The sequence below is a fragment of the Tupaia chinensis genome, unplaced genomic scaffold, assembly GCF_000334495.1.
Source record: "Tupaia chinensis unplaced genomic scaffold, TupChi_1.0 Scaffold000544_1, whole genome shotgun sequence".
NCBI classification, from domain to species: Eukaryota; Metazoa; Chordata; class Mammalia; order Scandentia; family Tupaiidae; genus Tupaia; species Tupaia belangeri.
Window position 1 is genome coordinate 3,277,617 of NW_006160056.1, and position 11,515 is coordinate 3,289,131.

At 37.2% G+C, this 11,515-nt stretch overlaps 1 pseudogene; it reads left to right on the plus strand.

Moving 5' to 3' along the window:
- The first annotated feature begins 2,770 nt into the window (after positions 1–2,770).
- On the plus strand, positions 2,771–3,066 carry LOC102474152 (protein S100-A10 pseudogene; annotated as a pseudogene).
- The last annotated feature ends 8,449 nt before the right edge of the window (positions 3,067–11,515 follow it).

Below are 11,515 nucleotides of genomic sequence, written 5' to 3' on the forward strand. Positions count from 1 at the left end.
GGCACGAGTGCATGGGTGCCCAAGATCCTGAAAGGAGAATGGAGGAGAAGGGATTCCAGCATGGCCATCCCCCAGGAGGATGATTTCTCGCTTTCTGTCCCTCTGTCTTTCCGGCGAGTGCTCATGCCCTATAGCCAAAACCTCTCAAAAAAAAAAAAAAGCTTCTTAAACACCCTCTGAATTTCTGAAAGCAAATTTTCTTTTGTAAATTATTATTATTTTTTTAAATTTATATATAACTGTACATATTGCTGGGGGTACAGCGTAATTTGTCAAAGCATGTATAAAATGTGTATATATTGCGTAAAATCAAATCAAGTCAAAAAATACATTCATCACCTCAAACATCTCAAACATTTATCATTGTTTTGTGTTATGCATATTTAAAATGTACTCTTCTATCTTAATGTATACATTGAATTGTCACCAATTGTCATTATTGTACTACAAAACTCTAGAATTCATCAACATGCACTATAGCATCTGTTAACCAAGTGCTGCCCATCTTCCTCCATCCCCCTCTTCTTTTCTACTTCTGGCTGTTATACTCTCCACTTCTATGCAATTTTTTGCTTTCCAATAATAAGGGAGAACATATGGTATTTGTCTTTCAGTGCCTGGTTTATTTCATTTAGCATTATTTTTTCTATGTTCATCCAGGTTGCCTCATATTACCAAATTTTATCCTTTTATATAGCTGAATAATATTTCATCATGTATATGTATATATGTGTGTGTACCATCTTTTCTTTTTCTTTTTTAAAATCAATCTCTTTATTTTTTTAAAAATTTTTGTCATAGGGTGCATATACTCACCAGAGAGAGACAGAGAAGGAGAGTGAGAAGTTATCCCCCAAGGATGATGGCCATGCCACAATCCCTTCTCTTCCATTCTCCTCTTGGGATTCTGGGTGCATACACACACACACACGTGTACTATGTTCTTTAAAGCTGCTGAGTCTGAGACTCCAATCATGGAGCTGGCTATGTGGGATCCCGTGCCTTAACCTGCTGGCCCTGTACCACCTTTTCTTTGTCCATTTTTCATTTGTTGGGCGCTTAGGTTGATTTCACATCCTATCTACTATGAACAATGCTGTACTATACTGGGAGTGCAGGTATCACTTCAGCATACTTATTTTATTTATCCCAGTAATGGGATTACTGGATCATAAGGCAGTTCTATTCTTAGTTTTTTGTAGAACCTCCATACTGTTTTCATAATGGCGGCACTAATTTCAATTCTTACCAACAGTGTACAAGAGCTCTCCTTTCTCCACAACTGTGCTAGCACATGGTTTTTGTTTGTTAGTTTGTTTCTTATGAAAATAGTCATTCTGACTGGGCTGAGGTACTAACCTCATTGTGGGCTTGATTTCATTTTCCTGATGATTAGTGATTCTGAGCATTTTTGAAAGCACATTCTCTATTGTTCCAGCTTTGCTGCTATTATCCTCTTTTTCCCTACTGTGCTTGGGTTTGGGTTTGGACTTCCATGCACACCTTACTCAGTAATTTATGCTTAGGAACTTTGTATGGAAGAACTGAGGCTGTATTTTTAGAGAGAATTGCTGTAAATCCTTCTTACTGAATATCTTTGTGACCTAAGAAAATTACACAGGAACTTTGAAGCGTTGTGCCATACGTAAAATGGAAATAATAATAGTATATATTCACCTTTTCAGACCCTAACTCATCTGCATTCATCTTTTGTGGATTATGCCATCATGATGCTAAAAACTCCCTTGCCTAAAATTTTTCCATTACGATGCCATTGTTGCAGTCCTATAACCATCATGTTAAACACTTCCTAGTAAAGCTCTCACAACCACTGTTAAATATTGCAAGGTGCATTCACATCAAATAGGTTTTCCTCTACATTCACCTTGGCTTTCATTGTTTTTATATTAGATTGGAAGAACGGAGACCTGGTAGGGATGTGGCATGTTCAGTTACATGTCAATCAGAGTCGGATAAAATGGGAGGAGAAAGATTAGAGTGAAAAATACTATTTAATTATAATAAACATTAACACTAAGAACATACAAACATTCCCAAAAGCTCTGCAGTTTTTCCAAAGTATTGTATAGACGATATCATTTTCCATATCCATGACAACATGCAAAAGGTGAAATGCTGTTACAATCATTATAGAAATTGAATCAGTAATGAAAGAAAAATTCTCTCACAAAGAAGTGATCAAAATCAAATTATCTTAAAGAGAATTTTTATAAATGTCCAAGGAATAGATAATACTAATATCACATAAAAGTTTTCAGAAAATGGTGAAAACTCTCCCACAATATTTTATCAAATTAATATAGTCCTGAAACCAAAAAAAGAGAATAGATATCAGAAAGAAAAATAATAGGCCAGTCTCACTGATGAGCAATAACAGAAAAAATGTTCTAAGCAAAATATTAGTAAGGGCAATAATATTTTTAAAAATATAAAATAAATGAACAAATTGGATTCATTTCAAGAATGCAAGGTTAGTTTAACATACAAGTAATTAGCAGTTCATCATCATCACACTAGCAGATTAAAAGAGGAGAATATCATTTCAATAAATGCAAAATAATACATTTGATAAAATTCTATATGTATCCATGAAATGAAAAAAATCTTAGTAAATAAACAAAAATGAACTTTGTTTTACTTGATAAAGAATATTCAAAAAAAAAATTAACAATGAGCGACTGCCCTGCATCCCACCTTGACCAGTATCCACACCTGCCTGCCTGCCAAGGTTTCAACAGATTTCACCAAAATGCCATCTCAAATGGAAGGCGCCACGGAAAACATGATGTTACATTTCACAGATTTGTTGGGTACAGAGGCTATTTGACAAAGGAGGACTTAAGAGTACTCATGGAAAAGGAGTTCCCAGGAGTTGGGGAAAATCAAAAAGACCCTCTGGCTGTGGACAAAATAATGAAGGACCTGGACTGAGTGCTGAGGTGGCAAACTGGGCTTCAAGAGCTTTTTTTTTCACTATTTGTGAGCCTGACCATTGTGAGCAACAACTATTTTGTAGTACACATGAAGCAGAAGGGAAAGAAGTAGGCAGAACTGACTAATTTCTCCTAGCCTGCTAAATAGTTCTCCCACAGGGTCACTTAAGGCCTCCACCTTGCAGCTCCACCTGTATAAGGATTTCATGAGCAGATCAGGACCCTTAGAAAATGTACAAAGACAATCCAACAAGTAGACAAGTAGAAAAAGAAAAATGAATAAAATATCAAAAAGCCTTTGATTTTTATATTGTTTGCATCCTCTTACCCTCAATAAATAAAATCTTTTTTAGTTAAAAAAAAATAACAGTGGTCCTCAGACTCATGGTAAAATTGAGAAGATTGCTATATAAAAGATAACTATTAAAGTCAATTGTATTTCTATACACTAGTGAGAAAAACTATTTTATATACAAATATACACACAATGTATATCACACACGTATGTAAACTTGTATGTAGATACATGTGTGTGCATGTTTATGTATACCCAGATCTGATTATCACAAATACATATTGCTTATTTCTCTTGATCTCTAATGTTTTTGTGGAGCTAGAGGAGGTACATATAGGGGAATAAAAAAAAAAAAACTCTAATTCAAATTATTTAACATTGCCAATATGAATGTGTGTATGTGTGTTTATCTGCATATGCCTTTACATAAACAATAAAAAGCATCCAGGAATATATGCACAAGTAATTTGTGAATAAAACACAACTTAATGAAAAGCATTTAAGGAAGTCTACATACATGGTGAAACACACCAAGTTTATATAAAGAGAATCTCAATATCAATGATGAAAATCTTCCCCATTATTAACCTATAGATTTAAAATAATTCTGATAAAAAATTTTATAGGATTTTTCATGGAATATAGATTCCAAAATACATGTAGAAAGTTCAAAAGCCTCCATCAACTTGGTATCAAAACCAGATAAGGACATAATAAAACAAAAAAAGAAAACTACATACCAATATTCCTGATGAATACTGATACAAAAATTTCAAGATACTAGGAAACCAAATCCAACACCATATTAGGATTATATACCACGACCAGGTAGGCTTTATCCCAGGGAGGTAAGGATGGCTCAAGATATGCAAAACAATAAATGTAATACATCACATTAACAGAAAGATAAAAATCATGTGATCATATCTATAGATTCAGAAAAAGCATTTGATACAAGATTCCTTCATGATCGAGACTTGCAGCAAAATAAGGGTAGAAGGGGCATTCCTCAACACATAATAGCCGTATATGACAGACTCATTGCTAACATCATACTGAATGAGGAAAAGTTGAAAGCCTCCTCACTAAACTGGAACAAGACAAGGCTGCCCACTTTCTCCACTCCTTTTCAACATAGAACTGGAAGTCCTAGCAAATAATCAGACAAGAAAGGAAAAAAATAATAATAATAAGGCATTCAGATAGGAAAGGAAGAAGCTAAACTGTCCTTATTTGCAGATGATGTGATTATATACACAGAAAACCCAACGGGTCAAGAATAGCAAGACACACGTGGACTTCAAAAAGTTCATTGAGGGGCCAACAAGTGACATGGTGGTTAAGACGCTGAACCCCAACATGGCTGACCTCAGTTCACGTTCTGGAACTGGCAGCTTGCTTTCTCACTTTTGCCATCGCTCTCTCTCTCTGGTAAGTGCATGTGCCCTATAGCAAATTAAAATAATAATAATAATAACAATAACAATAACAAATTTTTTTAAAGATCATGGAAAATAAAATTAAAGTATGAGTTTATTTTGGTGCAAAAAAATTGAAATCAATGTAGTTTCTTTCATAATATTCATTTTCCATGAATCTTTCTGAAGAAGAATGAGATCTAAGAGCTTGTTCTATTACATAAGACTTATTATAATGCTATAGTAATTATTAGAGTGTATGTTAATGAGAATAGACAAACTGATAAGTGGAACAGAATACAGAAATAGGTCCATGTATAAGTAGAAACTAGTGTGCAACAGAGCTTCATTGCAAATAAGTGAAGAAAGATGGTTCTGTGAGATAAATGATACCAGAAAAATAGGGGAAAATGGAAATAGATTTACCACACACTAGCCACAACTATTAGTTTCAGATAAAGCCTTAAGAACAACACAATGTCTTTTTTTTTTTTTTTGAGAGGTTTTTGCTATAAGGGCGTGTATGCTTGCAAGAAAGACAGAAAGACAGAGAGACAGAAAGTGAGAAATCACCCCCCAGGAGGGATGGCCACACTGCAATCCCTTTTCCTCCATTCTTCTCTTGGGATTTTGGACACGCACACACATGTGGCTGGCATGAGTTTTAATCCACTGAGACCGGGAATCGAACCTCGGTCTATACAACATGGGAGTCCAGTGACATACCATTATGCCAACTGCTGGTCCTCAACACAATGTCTTTACAGGATTCAGTAAATGTCACACCTTGAAGGAAAGAAAGGACTAATCTTACTATGTTCAAATTAAGAATCCTTGGGACCAGCAGATGGCATAATGGTTACGTCGCTGGACTCCCACGTAGTTGAGTGTGGTTAGAGTACCAGACCCAGCAACATGAAACTTACGCTGGATGTGTGTGCATTTGTGCCCAAAATTCCAAGAGGAGAATGGAGGAGAAAGGATTGTGGCGTGGCCTTTCCACCTGGGAGATAATTTCTCATTTTCCATTTCTGTTTCTCTCTCTGGTGATCACACGCGCCCCATAGTAAATATCTCTCTCTGAAAAGGAAAAAGAAAAGAAAATTAAGAACCCTGTTCATCAAAAAGCACTGCTAGAACAACTGAAGTGCCAGGCTGCTCCACCCAGAGAAGCACACTTTGTGAGAACCAATGGAAATGAGTCTGAGATATTCCCTATGAATTCATGGCTTGATGGGTGTTAAAAATAAATTAATCTGGGGAACCAGCAGTTAGCGTAATGGCTATGTCGCTGGACTCCCACATAGTCGACCGTGGTTCGTGTCCCGGACCTGATGGCTTAAAACTCACGCCGGGCGCGTGTGCGTGCGTGCCCAAGATCCCGAGAGGAGAATGGAGGAGAAGGGATTGCGGCGTGACCATTCCCCCTGGGGGGTGATTTCTCGCTTTCTGTCTCTCTGTCTCTCTCTGTCTGTCTGGCGAGCGCACGCGCCCTACAGTGAAAATCTCTCCAAAAACAAATAATAATTAATTAATTAATCTGTTGTCTATAAAAAAAAAAACATGCTAGATGCATGTGCATGCATATCCCAAATCCCAACAGAATGGAGAAATGAAAGAGAACAGATTATTGTAGCATGGCCATGCCCCATTCTCCTTCTTTGTCTCTCAGTCTCTCTCTCTCTCTCTCTCTCATGCGTGCGCACATGCACATACATGTGCCCTCCAGCAATAATTTTTTAAAATTTACTAAAACAGAATAATATCTAAAATATAAAGCAATAGTAAGAATAAGATTAGCAATCTAGTGATTTCAGGGATAAGAGCAATGAAGATGTTCTGCTGAGAAGTCACCCTGGCAAATAGAAAGGGCAGGCCAGAAGAAGACTGAGTCTACCATGAGACTTATTTATATATACGTAACATCTTTTTATTTTGATTTACTAAAGCTAAAACTGCCTTTCTTGAAATTGAAAAATGTATTTTTAAAATTACCTATTTAGTGACCACACTAAGCTATATAGCCTCAGCTAGGTGCTATTTTATAGTATATTCATTCTACCCGCAGAGTTTCATGCCTAAAGTCATGTATATATCAGTTGAACTTACTATTGAAAGTAACTAGATTCATTAAGATATTTTGTGAATCAATACAATGTGGGAAAGAATAAAGGAATGGAAAGCAACCGTAGATACCAGAGACAGGGTGGGAGGAGGATGGGAAATGGCAATGGGTGAGAAATGGGGGGGGGGGGGCATTTGTGTGTTATATATACATACAAGAAACAATAAATGGAAAATTATTTGTTGATGATAATATGTATGATTAGGATAATTTACAGTGTATTCTGGCTGGAAAATCACATTTTGAATGCTGTGGTGATGTTCAGTGAAAAATATGTAAAATAAATTAATTAATTTAAAAACAGTAAAATTAACAACTCAATAAAAACATAAGCAAGCGATATGAACAGGTATCTCAATAAAGAAGCATGAATGGTTCACAAACACATGAAAAAAACACTTAGCATCTAATACGTAATGCATATTCCCTGTTTCACGCTAAGCAGATTGATAAGTATGTTGATAAAGATGTGAACAATAGGAAGTTTCATAACTACCAATAAGAATGCAAATAAAGGGGACCAGCAGTTGCCATAATGGCTATGTTGCTGGACTCCCATGTAGTTGACTGCGGTTGGAATCTCGGACCCGGTGGCTTAAACTCACGCCGGGCGTGTGTGTATGCATGACCAGGATCCCGAGAGGAGAGTGGAGGAGAAGGGATTGTGGAGTGGCCATCCTCCCTGGAGGGTGATTTCTCACTTTCTGTCTCTCTGTCTCTCTTTGTCTTTCTGGTGAGCACACATGCCCTATAGCAAAAACCTCCCCCCCCAAAAAAAAAGAATGCAAATAATGTAAACACTATAGGAAATATTTGGCACCACCTACTCAAATTTGGAATATAAATACTCTGTAACCCAGTAATTTCACTCTAAGTGATATATATTTGATAAACTTTTGTGCATGTAATCTAGAAATTTATAGCACAAAAATGTTTATGAAAGTATTATTTGTAATAGCAAAACAAACAAAAAAAAACTTGAAACCACACAGTTATTTATTAACAAGAGAAGAATAAAGGTCAAACAATGGAATACCACATAACAATAAAAAATATGAACCTCAGCTATATATAACCCAGATTAATCTGAAAATCATAATGTTGAGTAAAAAAGAAGCAAGTCGCAAAAGCATAAATGTGGATATATTTCAGTTTACATAAAGTGTATAAGTTCACAAAATTAAGCAATTTATTACTTAAGGATATATATGTATAGTATAACCATAAAGGAAAGTACAGAAGTTAATAACAAAATATTCAAGACTGCGGTTACCTCTGAGAGATAAGAGGTGGTAGGACTGGGAAGAGACCACAACACAGGAAGACTGGGAGGTGTTGTATGTTCTTAAGTAGGGTGGTGTGTACATGGCTACTCATTTTATTATCTTTACTATACATTTACATTCTATATACTTTTCTCTGTATATTTTAGAATTTAAAAGTCTCTTATTAAAGGGGAGTGTATGTTCGGTAGGAGCTATGTAATTGTATTTTTTTTTCATGTCTTCCATAGCTGATCTTACACAAAGATTATTCTAGTGTTATTTATTTATTTACTCCTATGTGTAAAAATGAAACTAAATATAAATGGAATAAAATCATGAGAGCTTTATGACGCCATGATGTAGGGAAGTTCAATGAAATCCAATTGCATCTCCTTGAAAAACAGCAGAGACTGCCAAGGAGAAATGGGGCAAGGAAATTAAAGGAATGGGGGAGGGATCTTCAGAGGAATTAGCACTACTTTCTGTTTTTCACTCCCAAGTCTAGATCTTCTTGAACTTCACCCTAGCAATTGTCCTAGTTGTCTATTTTTTGGAATAGGTGAGGCAGAACAAAGAGTAACATTAGTTCAAAAGGAAATGATCCTACGGACAGTGTGGGAGGAGGGTGGAAAATAGGGGAGGGTGAGAGGAAGGGAATCAAAGTGAAAAAGAAAGAAGAACATTTAAGGGACGCACAAATGGAAAAATATCTGTTGATGATAGATGGTGATATTATCTTCGATTGAACCAATACACAGTATATCAAGGGTGGGAAATTTGTTTGGTATGCTGTAATGATACACAGTGATTGAATGTAAGACAAATAAAAATAAATTAAAATAGGGACCAGCAGATGGCATAATGGTTACGTTGCTTGGACTCCCAAGTAGTTGACTGCCGTTCGAGTCCTGAACCCAGCAGCTTAAAACTCACTTTGAGCGCATGTGTGTGCTTGCCAAGGTCCTGAGAGGAGAATGGAGGTGAAGGAACTGCAGCATGGCCATCCCCCATGGGGTCAGGGGGTGATTTCTTACTTTCTGTCTCTCTGTCTCTGTCTCTATAGCAAAAAACTCTTTATAAAATGAATTTAAGTAAATTAAAAATAGATAGATAAATAAATAAAAGGAAATGATCCACCAACATCTTAAGGAAAAATAACTAGTTAAACTAGTACAGAGAAACAAGGTCTCTGGGATCCTGGCCCTGGAGAAGACTTCCTTCAATGCTCCTTCTTGGTCTCAGGCTTCCTTATCAGGTGGGGAAGGCACTGTGGGAGAGCTTTTTTAAAATAAAGTCATATCTTAAATTCATTTCATATTGCCTAATAAAACAATGAAGATAAATTAAAAACATCTCTTTCCTTGCCAACAATACTACTACCACAAACTCCCTTCCTCTACTGGAACCCTATTATACACATTTATTCATTTTATGCCACTGCTATAAATGCTCACTAGTAATATGAAAAAAATCTGGTATGAGGGTGGGAACATACACTTCCAAATCTTATTTAAAATCAAATTCTCTCATAGCTTGGTTTTTATTCAGTTCGACTTAATTTCTTTCAGGACCTGGGCCAGCAATCACACTAATTTGCATGACCACCACTGTTTAAACAGCCCCTTAGTTCTCTATGAATGACCTTCTGTATACTATCAGACTTTTGGTGTGTACATCAACTGCCTTACTCTAGTGGAACTGGGGCAGGGATAGATAGGACAGACAGTAGGTACAAAGCTGCCAAACTGAAAGAGAAATACAAACCAGCTCTCTAACAGGAAAGCAAAAAATATGAAACGATGTATATTAGGCCCTATCCAAGCAGGAGCATTATCAGACTACGTGCATAGAACTCGTGATCGAGCTGCTCAATCTAGGCAGCATACTTTTGTCTGCAATTGGGCTACCACCACCTCTGGCCTGATGCCACTATTCTAAAGGCCAATAATCGGGGACCAGCAGTTAGCGTAATGGCTATGTAGCTGGACTCCCATGTAGTCGACTGTGGTTTGAGTCTTGGACCCGGTGGCTTAAACTCACGCCAGGCACGTGTGCGTGCGTGCCCAAGATCCCGAGAGGAGAAAGGAGAAGGGATTTCAGCATGGCCATACCCCCTGGGGGGTGATTTCTCGCTGTCTGTCTCTTTGTCTCTCTCTGTCTTTCTGGAGAGCGCACGCATCCTATAGCAAAAACCTCTCCAAAAACGAAATTCATAAGTAAAGGCCAATAATCACCTTTTTTATGCAAACTGAGAAGGAGATTTGAAAGGATAAAAGATACTTGTGCTGGGACCAGCAGTTAGTGTAATGGCTATGTCGCTGGACTCCCATGTAGTTGACCATGGTTCGCGTCCCAGACCCAGTGGCTTAAAACTCACGCCGGGCACGTGTGCATGCGTGCCCAAGATCCCGAGAGGAGAATGGAGGAGAAAGGATTGTGGCATGGCCATCCCCCCTGGGGGTGATTTCTTGCTTTCTGTCTCTCTGTCTTTCTGTCTGTCTGGTGAGTGCACACGCCCTATAGCATAAACTTCTCAAAAAAAAAAGATACTTGTGCTTGAGCAGCTTGTTACCGAAGAGGGAAAACATATTCATGACAACCAAAATCAATGTGAGAATATTTTATCCAGTTGCAGCCTTGGCAATTTGGTAATACATTACAAATTTTAAAATGATTGCTATCCATATCTTAATCAATTTTATCCTCATGGACCCAGAGTTGTAACACCATTGCGTATTTAGCATAAAGCCCAAAGGGAAGGAAACTAGAATGTATAATACTTGCACAAGTCTGGATCTTCTTTTTGAGTCATAAATCTGACGTCAACAAAGCAATTCTGCCCATCTCTCAGCTTTATCAACGAGGTGGGGGAGGGAGACATGTTTCCTTTCCTCTTAGTCAGATTACATTCTTCGCCTGGTGGTATAGTATGGTATGGCAAAAAAGAACAAGGTTTAATAGGAAGACATAGCTAGGTTTCTATATTCCAGGTCTAGCTCTAATACTTAGTATCTCTGTAAACTTCAGTAAGTTATTAGACCACTAAAATTTAGAACTCTTTTCTGTAAAATAAAGATTTATATTTAAGTTTATTTATTTATGTTGAGAGAAAGAGAGATGCCCAGCACAGACCACACTTACAATTTACGCCCCCAGTATAACTAGTCTGGATTGTGGCAACATATCCAATATAAAAAGGGAGGCCCCAAGAAACAAATCAGTGATCTTCATGTATGTGTCCAGCATTACTGCTGTGCTCTCTGGCCCTATGTAAGACAGAGATATAGGAACCAGCAGGCGGCATGGTGGTTAAGGTGATAGACTCCTGCTTGGATGGTGGTGGTTTGAGTCCTGGGCCTGATAGCTTGCCTTATCACTGTTTTTCTCTCTCTATCTGTCTGGGGAACATATGTATAATATATCAAATTAAAATAATAATAAAGAGGGATCAGCAGTTG